Below are 12107 nucleotides of genomic sequence, written 5' to 3' on the forward strand. Positions count from 1 at the left end.
TGTGTGTGTGGTGTGTGTGTGGGTGTGGTGTGTGTGTGGTGTGTGTGTGTGGTGGGTGTATGTGTGGTGTGTGGTGTGGTGTGTGGTGTGTGTGTGGGGTGTGTGTGTGTGGTGTGTGTGGTGTAGTGTGGTGTGTGTGGCGTGTGGTGTGTGTGTGCTTTGTGCACGTGTGTCCTCAGGGAGAGATGAGCACCTCCTTGTGATTGAACAGACATCAAGGAGGCACTTAGACACCAGGTGCTGGAGAAGCAGCAGGGTCCCAGTCTGGAGGCCTCTTGTTCCAGGCTAAGGAGCTTAGACACCGGGTACTGGAGAAGCAGCAGGGGCCTGGTCTGGAGAAGCGGGCAGGGGACTGGTCTGGAGGCCCTCGTGTTCCAGCAAAGGAGCTCAGACTTTCTCCTGAGTAGCGCGAAGCATCACTGAAGGGCTGTAAGTGGAGGAATAAGAAAGCAGGTTTTGTGTGTCATGAAAATACTCGGGTGGTAAAGAGGAGGAGGGATTGGAGGAAGTAAGACAAGCCGCAGGAGGCTGTCTGGCAGGCAGTGCAGACATCCAGCTGAGACTCACACTCAGCTGTGAACCTGGGCAGTGGCAGTGGGACAGAGACAGGTCAAGTAACTGGCCATTTGTGTCACGAAAAGTGCTGTTTCACAGCTTCCTATTACCCACAGTAAAGAACTGCAGCATGGCTGGATAAGGCCATGGTACAATATTAACTTCACAGAGATAGCAGGTCATCTGATATGAAACCACTCCCTGGCAGACGCCTGGTCTGTCTGGCAACCATGTGGGCACCGTAATCCCATTTCATTTTTTTTTTTTTTTTTTTAGCCTGGGCAACAAGCAAGACCCTGTTTCAAAAAAAAAAAAAAAAAAAAAGAAGAAAGAAAAAGAAAAAAGTAAAAAGAAAAAGAAAAAGAAAGGGAAAGAACAAATCCCATGCCTTCTTTGAAAAATAAATGAATAAATGTTATTTTTAAAAATCAAGATTTGAAGACATATCTTTGCAGAAATATTAGAACAGCAATCTGGGGTTAGTCAAAGGTATGTAATAAAAAATGTGAAGTACAGATCAATTTAAAGAAGAATATGAAATACATAGTGTTGATGGCACATGGACACAGGAACATTCAGAAATGTGCCATGTGGTTGGCTGAAATATTAGAAGCACTAGTTTAGTCATTCAACCTCATTTCAGTTTTTAGATGGCAATTCTGAGGCAGAGAGAGGGGAAGTGACTTTCTCAAGGGATCATTGTACAGTTGAGGATTACTTTTGGGAGCCCTGAACAGAAAACCCCCAAATGTAGAGGCTTGAACAAGATAGAAGTGTTTGTTTTTCTCTCATGAAAAAGGCTGGCGGTCAGCCATTCAGGGCTGGGGTGGCAGCCCCACTGTTCCTGGGGACTCAGCTCCTTGTATTTTCTCCTGAATCACCCTTAGTTTGTTACTTCATGAACTAAAATGGCTGCTGGAGCATCAGCCATTGCATCCACATTCCAGGCAGTATGAAGGAGAACAAGGGGAAGCGGCAAAGGGCACTTCTCCTCTCAGACAAGTTAGCTTGCTCCCTCTACGAAGCCTTCCTGGAGGTCCCACGCAATTCAACTTCATCCTATTTCCAGATCTTAGTCACGTGGCTACTCATAACTGTAAGGGAGAATGAAAAACAGTCTTATTAGGTATATTGTCACCCTAAACAAAATTGGGGTTCTGTTAGGAACATATCCAGTTTAGTGGGTCCAGAAACCTTTGCAATTTCTCTTTAAGAAAATGTACAAAATTGTGAATACGAAGCCAGGTACTAAAGTAAATATTTATTTAGAAGAAACAAAGAAATCAAAACAGATTACAGATTCTTAAAAACTTGACAAATACCTCAAACATCTTAAAATCCAGAAAGACAGCTGGGTGCAGTGGCTCACGCCTGTGATCTCAGCACTTTGGGAGGCTGAGGTGGGTGGATCTCCTGAGGTCAGGAGTTTGAGACCAGCCTGGCCAACATGGTGAAATACCGTCTATACTAAAAATACAAAAATTAGCTGGGCATGGTGGCGCATGCCTGTAATCCCAGCTACTTGGGAGGCTGAGGCAGGAAAATCACTTGAACTCGGGAGGCGGAGGTTGCAGTGAGCCGAGATCACGCCATTGCACTCCAGCCTGGGCAACAAGAAAACTCCATCTCAAAAAAAAAAATTACCTAATATTTTAATATTTTAATACTCTCCTATTTCTTCAGCATATTCTTCAATTGCTCCTTCAAATGATGAAGATTTAACTTTCTTTTTTTTTTTGACAGAGTCTTACTCTGTCGCCCAGGCGGTGGGTGTGCAGTGGCATGATCTCAGCTCATTGCAACCTCTGCCTCCCAGATTCAAGCAATTCGCCTGCCTCAGCCTCCCGAATAGCTGGGGTTACAGGCACACACCACCATGCCTGGCTAATTTTTTAATTTTAATTTTATTAATTTATTAATTTATTTATTTTGAGACAGAGTCTTGCTCTGTCCTGTCACCCAAGACAGAGTGCAGTGGCGTGATCTCAGCTCACTGCAACCTCTGCCTTCCATGTGCAAGCAGTTCTCCTGCCTCAGCTTCTCCCGAGTAGCTGGGACTACATGTGCCCATCATCATGGCCCGCTAATTTTTGTATTTTTAGTAGAGATGGGGTTTCACCATGTTGACCAGGCTGGTCTCAAACACCTGACCTCAGGTGATCTGCTCCCCTCAGCCTCCCAAAGTGCTTGGATTACAGGAGTGAGCCACCACTTCTGGCCCTAATTTTTGCATTTTTGATAGAGACAGGCTTTCACCATGGTGGCCAGTGTGGTATTGAACTCCTGACCTCAAGTGATCTGTTTCCCTTGGCCTCCCAAAGTGCTGGGATTACAGGCATGAGCCACCATGCCTGGCCAGGGTTTAACATATTTTCTATAAAGAAAATAGAATGACCATTCTGTCTTTCCATTGATCTGTTCATTCTCCATTGCCCACGTTCTTTGGGTGCCAGGCACCATGGGACACGTTTTCATGATGCTCCTTTAACCCTCCGGCCCTGCATCTTTGCATCTGGATCCCGGTGGGTTGGCGCAAAAGAGGAGTGTTCTAGAAGCCATTCCTAACAGCTGGGAATAACTGAGTCATTCATGGAAGTGGCTGTGAACCACACAGACATGTCCTGCTAAACCTACAATAAGTGTTGCCCAACTCAACTCCTTAGCAAGATCCCCAAAATGTACATGGCCTCTCCACCACCACCTGCCTCAAGAGGAAGTGTGCTGGAGGCAAAGTTGGAGTGGAGGAAGACGGTAGCGTCGGTCCATTTAAAACATTTTAACTTTTGCAAATATTAGAGAAGTCTGTGAGCATGTGAACACATTGCCCACGCAGAGAAGGGCCCTGAAGCTCAAGCTGTATTAGCTCCTCGATGAACCTGCCTCTGGGTTCAACTCCTAGACCAGCTAGGAGGGACAAATGATGAGCTGGCAGGTAGGATGTTTGCCTCATGGAGGTCACACCTGGTCAGGTTGCAGCCTCTGGCCCCAGCCCATGTTATTCTTGTCGCTGGCCCACACTGGTCCTCCTCTTTCATCCTTCTATGCGTTCAGAGAACAAAGCCCCCTTCATTCACTGGAAACACTCCCCAGGAAAAGAACCAGTGTTTACTGGACACCAGATCACTCTCTGCCTGGCACCTCTGCTCAAGCTCCCAACAGCCCTTGCTGGGTTGAAGAATGGACACATCTAAGAATCAGAGACATGCCCAGGGCCATGCATGTGTGGAGCAGTGGAACCAGGCTGAGGGTAATAATAGCAGCCTGGCTCCCAAGTTTCTTGCCTCCCCCATACCCAGCAGCCCCCTCCCTCTGTTTTGGACTTAACCAAAGTGATGGCTGAGGCAGTTGTCAGAACAACCAGCCACCACAGTTAATCTGCTGAGCTGACACTCCCAGGGCTGATTATCTAGTTGGCGTTCTGGTTATTTACTGCTGCATAAACGTTCTTCTACAACTTAGTTGCTTAAAACAATGACAGGGTTTATTTGGCTTACAAATCTGCCAGTTGGGCAGGGCTAGGTGAAGAGAGCTCATCTCTGCTCCACTTGGCATGAAGTCAGGTGGCCCGGAGGCTGGGGCTGGAATATCTGAAGGCTTCTTAACTCACAGGTCTACCACTTAATATTGGTTCTTGGCTAAGATCTTAGCTGGGCAATTGACGAGAACACCTGCAAGTGGCTTTTCCACATGGCTTGGGCTTCCCCACAATATGGTGGCTGGAGTCGAAGGGTGAGTACTCCTAGAGACAGCCGGGTAGGACTTCCATCCCTTTAGAACCTTGCTCAGAAGTCATCCAGTGCCATTTCCACCACATTCTATTTGCTGAGGCAGTCACATGAGCACCACCCTGGCTCAAGGGGAGGGGAAAGAGACCTCACCTCTAGACAGGAGGCAGCAAGAGGTTGAAAGAGCACCTGGGACCAGAAATATTTGGAAAATTCAATGCCTGCCACAGATAATAAGTAAGTGCTGGACTCCTCTGGCACTGGGGTACAGAGAGAATTGGACACAGTCCCAGCTTTACGCAACTCATATTCCAAAAGGTAAGATGGATATTCAGCTGGGCTACATGGCATCAAGGAGGAAGTGCACAGAGATTTTTTATTCTTTTTTTGAGACGGAGTCTTGCTCTGTCGTCCAGGCTGGAGTGCAATGGCGCCATCTCGGCTCACTGCAAGATCCCCCTCCAGGGTTCAAGTGATTCTCCTGCCTCAGCCTCCTGAGTAGCTGGGACTACAGGCACTCTCCACCATGCCCGGCTAATCTTTTGTATTTTTAGTAGAGACAAGGTTTCACCGTATTGGCAGGTTGATTTCGAACTTCTGACTTCAGGTGATCCGCCTGCCTCGGCCTCCCAAAGTGCTGGGATTACAGGTTGCCCGGCCAAGATTTTGTGTTAAAGTGAGTGGAGTTGGTTATGTGCTGGACACCATTCTAGGTGCCTTACATTTAACTTTATGTCAGTTTTATGAACCAGGTACAAATAATAATCGCCATTCTACCTGGGAAGAAACAAAGGCACAGAGAGGTGAAGCAACTTGTCCATAGTCACGCAGTGGTAAAGTGCCAGAGCCAGGACTCAGCCCAGGCAGTCCCGCAATGGAGTCTGTGCTGCTCACCATGACACCACCTCACCCCTCTTCTCAGATGCCCCCTCATGGGATGGACCTCCTTTCATGGACCACAACACCTTTGCAGGGAACATGGGCCTGGGTGACTGCACTCTGTCCCTAGGGAGTGAGGAGGGTTCTGCCAGGTGGTTTCATTTCAATCACTGTTTTCTGTCCTTGGGGGGTGGGAAGCCCAGAATGGCACAGTTCGGCTCCTGGTCCTATCAACTCACTCTCATCCAGCACCGATTCCAGAGGGGTGGCCGGGAATGGGGGGTGGGGGCTGCTCTGCTGAACAGGAAGGAGCACTGCGTCCATTCTCTTTGTATCTGGGGATCCCCAGAGACGAATGGAACATGGTATGAAAGAGTGGAACGCCAGCTTCTAGGGGAGCCCCAGCATCCAACAAGGACACACACTTTGGGAGTCAGTCAGGCCTGGCCCCAATTCCAAGCTCCTTCACTTCCAGGCAGGATGATCCTGTGCAGGCTACTTCACTGCAGTAACTGGCAGTTTTCCCTTCTGTACGTGGGAGGGATATTTTCTCACATGACTTCCCTGGATCCTGCCACGTAGTAGGCAGTCAGAGACCGTCCCTCCCTTTGGCCAGGCCTCCTGGTGTGTGCCCAGACCCAGACCCTGTCCCCCAAGGAATCTGACCAACACACTGCAGTGTGGGCTTTCACCTCCCTTGTTTCTACGCACTCTACCACTAGTGATGTGACCTAAGATTATTTTATCATTTTGGCAACCATATCCCTCAGTGGTTCTCATCAACTGAAATCCTACAGCTCTTTCCACAGGTAGCAGCTGATTCTCAGTGTCCTCCTAGCGGCCATGATAAATGACCTGGCTGCAGTGATAGTTGTGCTATTACAGAAATAGGGAAAATCCCAGGCCACTTCCTCCATGCCTCGGGACCTGTTTCCTTCCACACTAAAGGCTTGCTCAATACCCCAGCAAAGGAGGGATGGGTAAGATTCAGAACCCAGGCCTCCCACACCCTCCCTCCGATGAGCTCTGTTCCTGAGGGGTATTGTCCAGCCATTTGTTCCAGGGAGAAAGATAGGAGACACTCAGTTCCTACTTGGTGATGCGAAGGTGACTGAGAAGGGTGTGTCTACTTCTTCAATGTGGCTCTGCCTCACAGCCTAGAAACTGACTGAAATAACAGTCAACAATTTTAAAGGTGGGATGTGGGTGGGAGGTGGAAATCTACATTCACATTGGAAACTAGAGTGTTGTCACGGGCTGTCCACATGCTGCAAGCATTGGACGTGATGCGCTGCCAGAGCTCATGTGGGCTGGAAAGAAGGCACCACCGGGTCACTGCAATCAATGCATAGCTTCCCTTCTGGGAATGGACTGAGTGATCCTGGAAGGGAAGTGCAGATCCTGGCTGGATGAGGGCAGCCATCAGGCTTTGCACATTGACTTTATGTGCTAAGTGCTTCACGTGCTTCATTTATTTAGTCATCACTACAACCATGCCAAGTAGCAAGATTCCACTTCCCTTATCAACAAGGAGACGGACATTCCAGGAGGTACAGGAACCCGTAATGGGGCTGAGGGCTGACTTGGTGTTCCCCATGGACTCAGGGGACTGGGGAAAGGGGCGTTAGTGTTTAATGGGAGTTTCATTTGGAGATGAAAAGGTTCTGGAGATGGATGGTGGTGATGGTTGCATAACAACATGAATGTACTTAATGCTAGTAATTTGTACATTTCCAAATGGTTTAAATGATAACTTTTATATTCTGTATACTTTACCACATAAAAAGGGTGGGGAGAGGAAGGCAATCACTGCTAGGTTGCTGTGGTACCTCTGCAGGTGTATATAAAGGTATCAGGAAGAAAAAGCTAAAATACTCACTTACAGTCTCCCATTGCTTTGCTCCAGAATCCACACACCTGCTCTGTCCCTGCAATGTACATAATTAAAAGAATGCAGGTGCTCAGGCTGATTGAATTGAGCCCACTTCCCCCTCAACTACTGTTATATTCCAGATGGGATAATGTGGTCAACCCAAAGTTCTGAGTCTGAAGCATAGCATGCTATGATTATGCCTGCAGTCCAGTCTGGGGGACAGAAACCGACCCGCATCTCTTAAAAAAAACAGTGCGGCCAGACGTGGTGGCTCACACCTGTAATCCCAGCACTTTAGGAGGCCGAGGCAGGTGGATCATGAGGTCAGGAGTTCAAGACCAGCCTGGCCAACGTAGTGAAACCCCGTCTCTACTAAAAATACAAAAATTAGCCAGGCATGGTGGCAGGCACCTGTAATCCCAGCTACTCAGGAGCCTGAGGCCGGAGAATCGCTTGAACCCAGGAGGCGGAGGTTGCAGTGAGCCACTGCACTCCAGCCAGGGCAACGACGCAAGACTCCATCTCACAAAAAAAAAAAAAAAAAAAAAAAAGTGCAATCAACACTGGTGGAGAGGAGGTACTGGCACCAACCTGAGCCTTTCTTCTTTTTAAAAATTATTTATGTATTTGTTTTAGAGACAGGTCACACTATGTTGCGCAGGATGGTCTCAAACTCTGGGCTCAAGCGATCCTCCAACCTCAGTGTCCCGAAGTGCTGAGATTATAGGCTTGAGCCACCGCACCTGGTCTAGCCTTTCTTCTTGAGGTCATCAAAAGGGTTGAAAGACACTTGAAAATAACATCCTCACTGTGTGATGCCAGCGTATTTAATCTTGCATCTGTGAAGGTAAAGTGTTCTAGCAGAGAGGGTCCGGTTCTCACTGGGCAGCCCTGTTGAGGACAGCAGGAACTGCAGGGGCTGGGGCTGTCCAATGACCAAGAGAAGAACAATTAGACAGAGCAGACAGAGCTCAGAGCCCTGCATGTGCGCATGTTGTTCCCCATGTCCCTACCCGACTCTTGTTGCTTTTTGCTGCACTGTTGGGGAGATCCGCTTTCTACTGAAGCTCACTGACACCATGTCAGGCTCCCCTCATGGACTCTGGGCCTTGGGGAGGGCCACCGTGGTCTGTGGCAGGTCAGAGCATGTAACTAGAGCACACAGCGTATGGCAGCTGAAAGCTGGTGGGTGAACACACAGTTGGTGCTTCCTGATGCTGGGCGTAGCAGCTTGGAGTCAGCTCCAGATGCTGCCCAGTGACAGTAGGGCTGTCGAAACCTGCAGCTCGGTGGCCTGCAGCCAATTCCAGTCTGCAAATTTGTTTTGTTTGTCCTGTAAAGTGTTTTAAAAATGTAAGCCAACTTCTGAAAATTGGGAGATTTCACATAAAATTCCACACTTCTAGCATCTCTTTAAAAAAAAAAAAAAAAAAGTTGATGTGGTGGCTCAGGCCTGTAATCCCAGCACTTTGGGAGGTCCAGGTGCCAGATCACTTGAGGTCAGGAGTTCGAGACCAGCCTGGTCAACATGGTGAAACCTGGACTCTACCAAAAATACACAAATTAGCCGGGCTTGGTGGTATACTCCGGTAATCCCAGCTACTCGGGAGGCTGAGGCAGAAGAATTGCTTGAACCCAGGAGGTGGAGGTTGCAGTGAGCTGAGACGATGCCTTTGCACTCCAGCCTTGGCAACAAGAACAAAACTCTGTCTCAAAACAAAACAAAGCAAACAAACGAAAATCAAAAAACAAACCAAAGACAGAAGAATTACAATACACTTTTAAAATTTAATTTAATTTTCATGAAGACAGAATTGAATGATACAACTTACAAAGAATTTTTTTAGAGAACCTCTCTTTTATTTATTTATTTTTGAGATGGGGTCTCACTGTGTTGCCCGGGCTGGAGTGCAGTGGCATGATCTCAGCTCACTGCAACCTACGCCTCCGGATTCAAGAGATTCTCTCGCCTCAGCCTCCTGAGTAGCTGGGATTACAGCCACCCACCACCATGCCTGGCTAAATTTTTTTGTATTTTTAGTAGAGACGGGTTTTCATCATGTTGGCCAGGCTGGTCTCGAACTCCTGACCTCAGGTGATCAGTCCGCCTGAACTTCCCAAAGTGTTGGGATTATAGGCGCCAGCCACCCGCCCCGGGCACTTTTTCTGTTTTTGAATGTCATAGACATTCAAAGGTTGCCAGTGAGAGTCTGGTGTGAAGTGACTCAACAGGACATCTCAAGCCACAGTTCCTGAGGGGATAGCAATGGTGCCGTGAGGGAGAGGTTGTGGTGTTATCTACATTTCTGTCAATGGGGGGAATCTGCTCTCAGCCCCACACCAGTGGGGAAGCTTCCGTCTCTACAAAAGGGAGTGAAGAAAAGAATATGCACATCCCAGAACGGCAGTCCCAGGAGAATTCCTGAGGTGAAGGCAGAAAGGGTCCACGGAGCCGGAAACAGGGAGAAACAGGAAGCTGCAGGGCAACCTCACCAAAGAGAGGCTCCCACTCCTCTCCCGTCCCCTCCCCACCCGTCTGGGCAGACCTCATCCCATCTTAGCATAAAGCTCCAACAGCTCCGACCACTCCTGCTCACCGTGACCCACTCTCCACACTGCAGCCACAGCGGTCTCTCTACTCACGAGTGCCTCCCTCTTCAACCTTCCAGACTCTCTCCTCCTTCGTCGTTGTGGATGGAAACCAGGCAGGGCCAGACAGGGTCAGCTGCATTGGCCTACGATCTGTGCAGTCACAGAGGGCCCTGGTGCTAAGGGCTCCACACTTGTTAATGCTCTGCTATAACTGCCTTGACATCCCTCATGACACATGACCAAGAGATCCACATTTCCATTTTCAGTGGGCTCTGCAAAGTATGTAGTCAGTCCTGGTCCCCAGCCTCACCCACTGGGGATTAATCTTTAAGTCCAGGCTTCGAGGCTGAGGAATGTAAATGAAGTCATGTTTCTGTTTAATAGCAAAATTACCAGACTTGAAACTCTCACCTCCTTAATCACAGACTTCAGCCAGGCCCTGTTCCTGAGGGTGTCTGGGCCTTCTGGGCCTCCCGTTTGGGAGCCAGCTCTGTTGCACAAACCTGCTGGCTTGGCGATGTGCCTCAGCCAGCCCGATGGAGCCAGGCTCTGGGCAGCAGACTCAGTGCAGTGCGCAGTCCTCCCCTTGAGCAGCTGGCATCCTATGCCACCTGGCTGAGGTGGGCTCCAAGTTTCCCTGTAGATGTTCTCTCCTGATAGCTAAGGCCAGTAGGCAAGGTTTGACAATTCTTTAGAAGGTTTAGAGAGAAGATTCCCATTTTTAGCTAACACGTGCTGAGCAGCTCCTATGTGCAAGGCACTGCTCTAAGCACTTTTAATGCACATTCCAGAAACCTCACCATCACGCTATGAGGGAAGTACTATTAATGACAACTGCCTAGTTATTGCAAGGAAACTGGCATTCAGGAAGATTAACTGCACCTCACTGGCCACTCCTTCTCGTCTTCCTGCTGTATTTACCTCATTGTCCAACCTCTAAGTACAGAGGCCCTGGGCAGGCCTCGATTCTCTCCTCCTTTCAGTCCACCCTCTCGCCCCTGTTGGCCTTCTGCAGCCTCACTCATCCACCTAATCTATCAAATGACTCTGAACTCCAGATTCCACCTGCCTCTCAGCATCTCTGCATGGATTTCTAACTGACAAGCTCAAACTCCGTGCATCAGAACAGAGCTCCTGATCCCCCATCCCCAACTTCCTGCTCCTGTAGCCTTCCCCCATCTTAGACACTTGCTTGACCAAAACCACTGGAATCATTCTTAATTCTTCTCTACCCGAAATCTAATTCATTAGCAAATCCTGTCAGCTAGACTTTAAAAATATATGCACAACACACAAAATTATATGCAGATGTTCCTCGACTTATGATGGGGTTACATCCTAACAACCCCTTCGTAGGCTGAAAATATCAGGTTAAAAATACATTTAGTACACAACCTATGAAGCATCATAGCTTAGCCTAGCCTCCTTTATGCATGCTCAGAACACATACATTAGCCTACAGTTGGGCCACATCATCTAACACATAGCTTATAATAAAGTGGTGAATATCTCACGTAATTTATGAACTACTGTACTGAAAGTGAAAGACAGAATGGTTCTATGGGTACTTGGTATGATTTCTGCTGCAGGTATATGGCTTTCCTACCATAGTAATGTCAAAAAATTGCTAGGTTGAACCATTGTAAATCAGGAAGTGTCTGTATGTATAGATCACAACAAAATTGATAAATTAGACTTCTTCAAAATTCAAAACTTTTGCACTTCCAAAGACATCATTAAGAAGTGAAAATAGGCCGGGTGTGGTGGCTCACACCTGTAATCCCAGCACTTTGGGAGCCTGAGGTGGACAGATCTCTTGAGGCCAGGAATTTGAGACTAGCCATGGCCAATATGGCAAAACCCCATCTCTACTAAAAATTCAAAAATTAGCCAGGCATGGTGGCACACACCTATAATTCCAGCTACTCCAGAGGGTGAGGAGTGAGAATTGCTTGAACCCAGTAGGCGGAGGTTACAGTGAGATGAGATCATGCTACTGCACTCCAGCCTAGATGACAGAGTAATATTTTGTCTCAAAGAATAAATAAATCAATTAATTGAAGAAAGAAGACTCCTAAGTGTCTGGCCTGGGCAACTGGGTGGATGGTGGCACTGTTTACTGAGATGAAGATTAAAACAGGAGCAGGTTGGCAGGTGGCTAAAAGCCAGAGGTGAGTTTTTGACGTGATATGCCTATCAGATGAAGGTGCCAAGGAGGCAGTTTTATCCTCGAGTCTGTGCTTAGAGGGAGACCAAGCAGGAGAGAGGACATGGGAGGGGACATGAAGATGCTTTATACAGCCAGGAACATGGATGATGTCACAGGAGACAGTGTAGACAGAGAAGAGATGAGGAAGCAGGACCACCCTCATCAGGACTGAACCTGTGGGAATCCAGTTTCTCCTTATAAATGTAATTCTTTCTCTCTTTCTTTCTTTTCTTTCTTTCTTTCTTTCTTTCTTTCTTTCTTTCTTTCTTTCTTT

The sequence above is a fragment of the Piliocolobus tephrosceles genome, chromosome 16, assembly GCF_002776525.5.
Source record: "Piliocolobus tephrosceles isolate RC106 chromosome 16, ASM277652v3, whole genome shotgun sequence".
NCBI lineage: Eukaryota > Metazoa > Chordata > Mammalia > Primates > Cercopithecidae > Piliocolobus > Piliocolobus tephrosceles.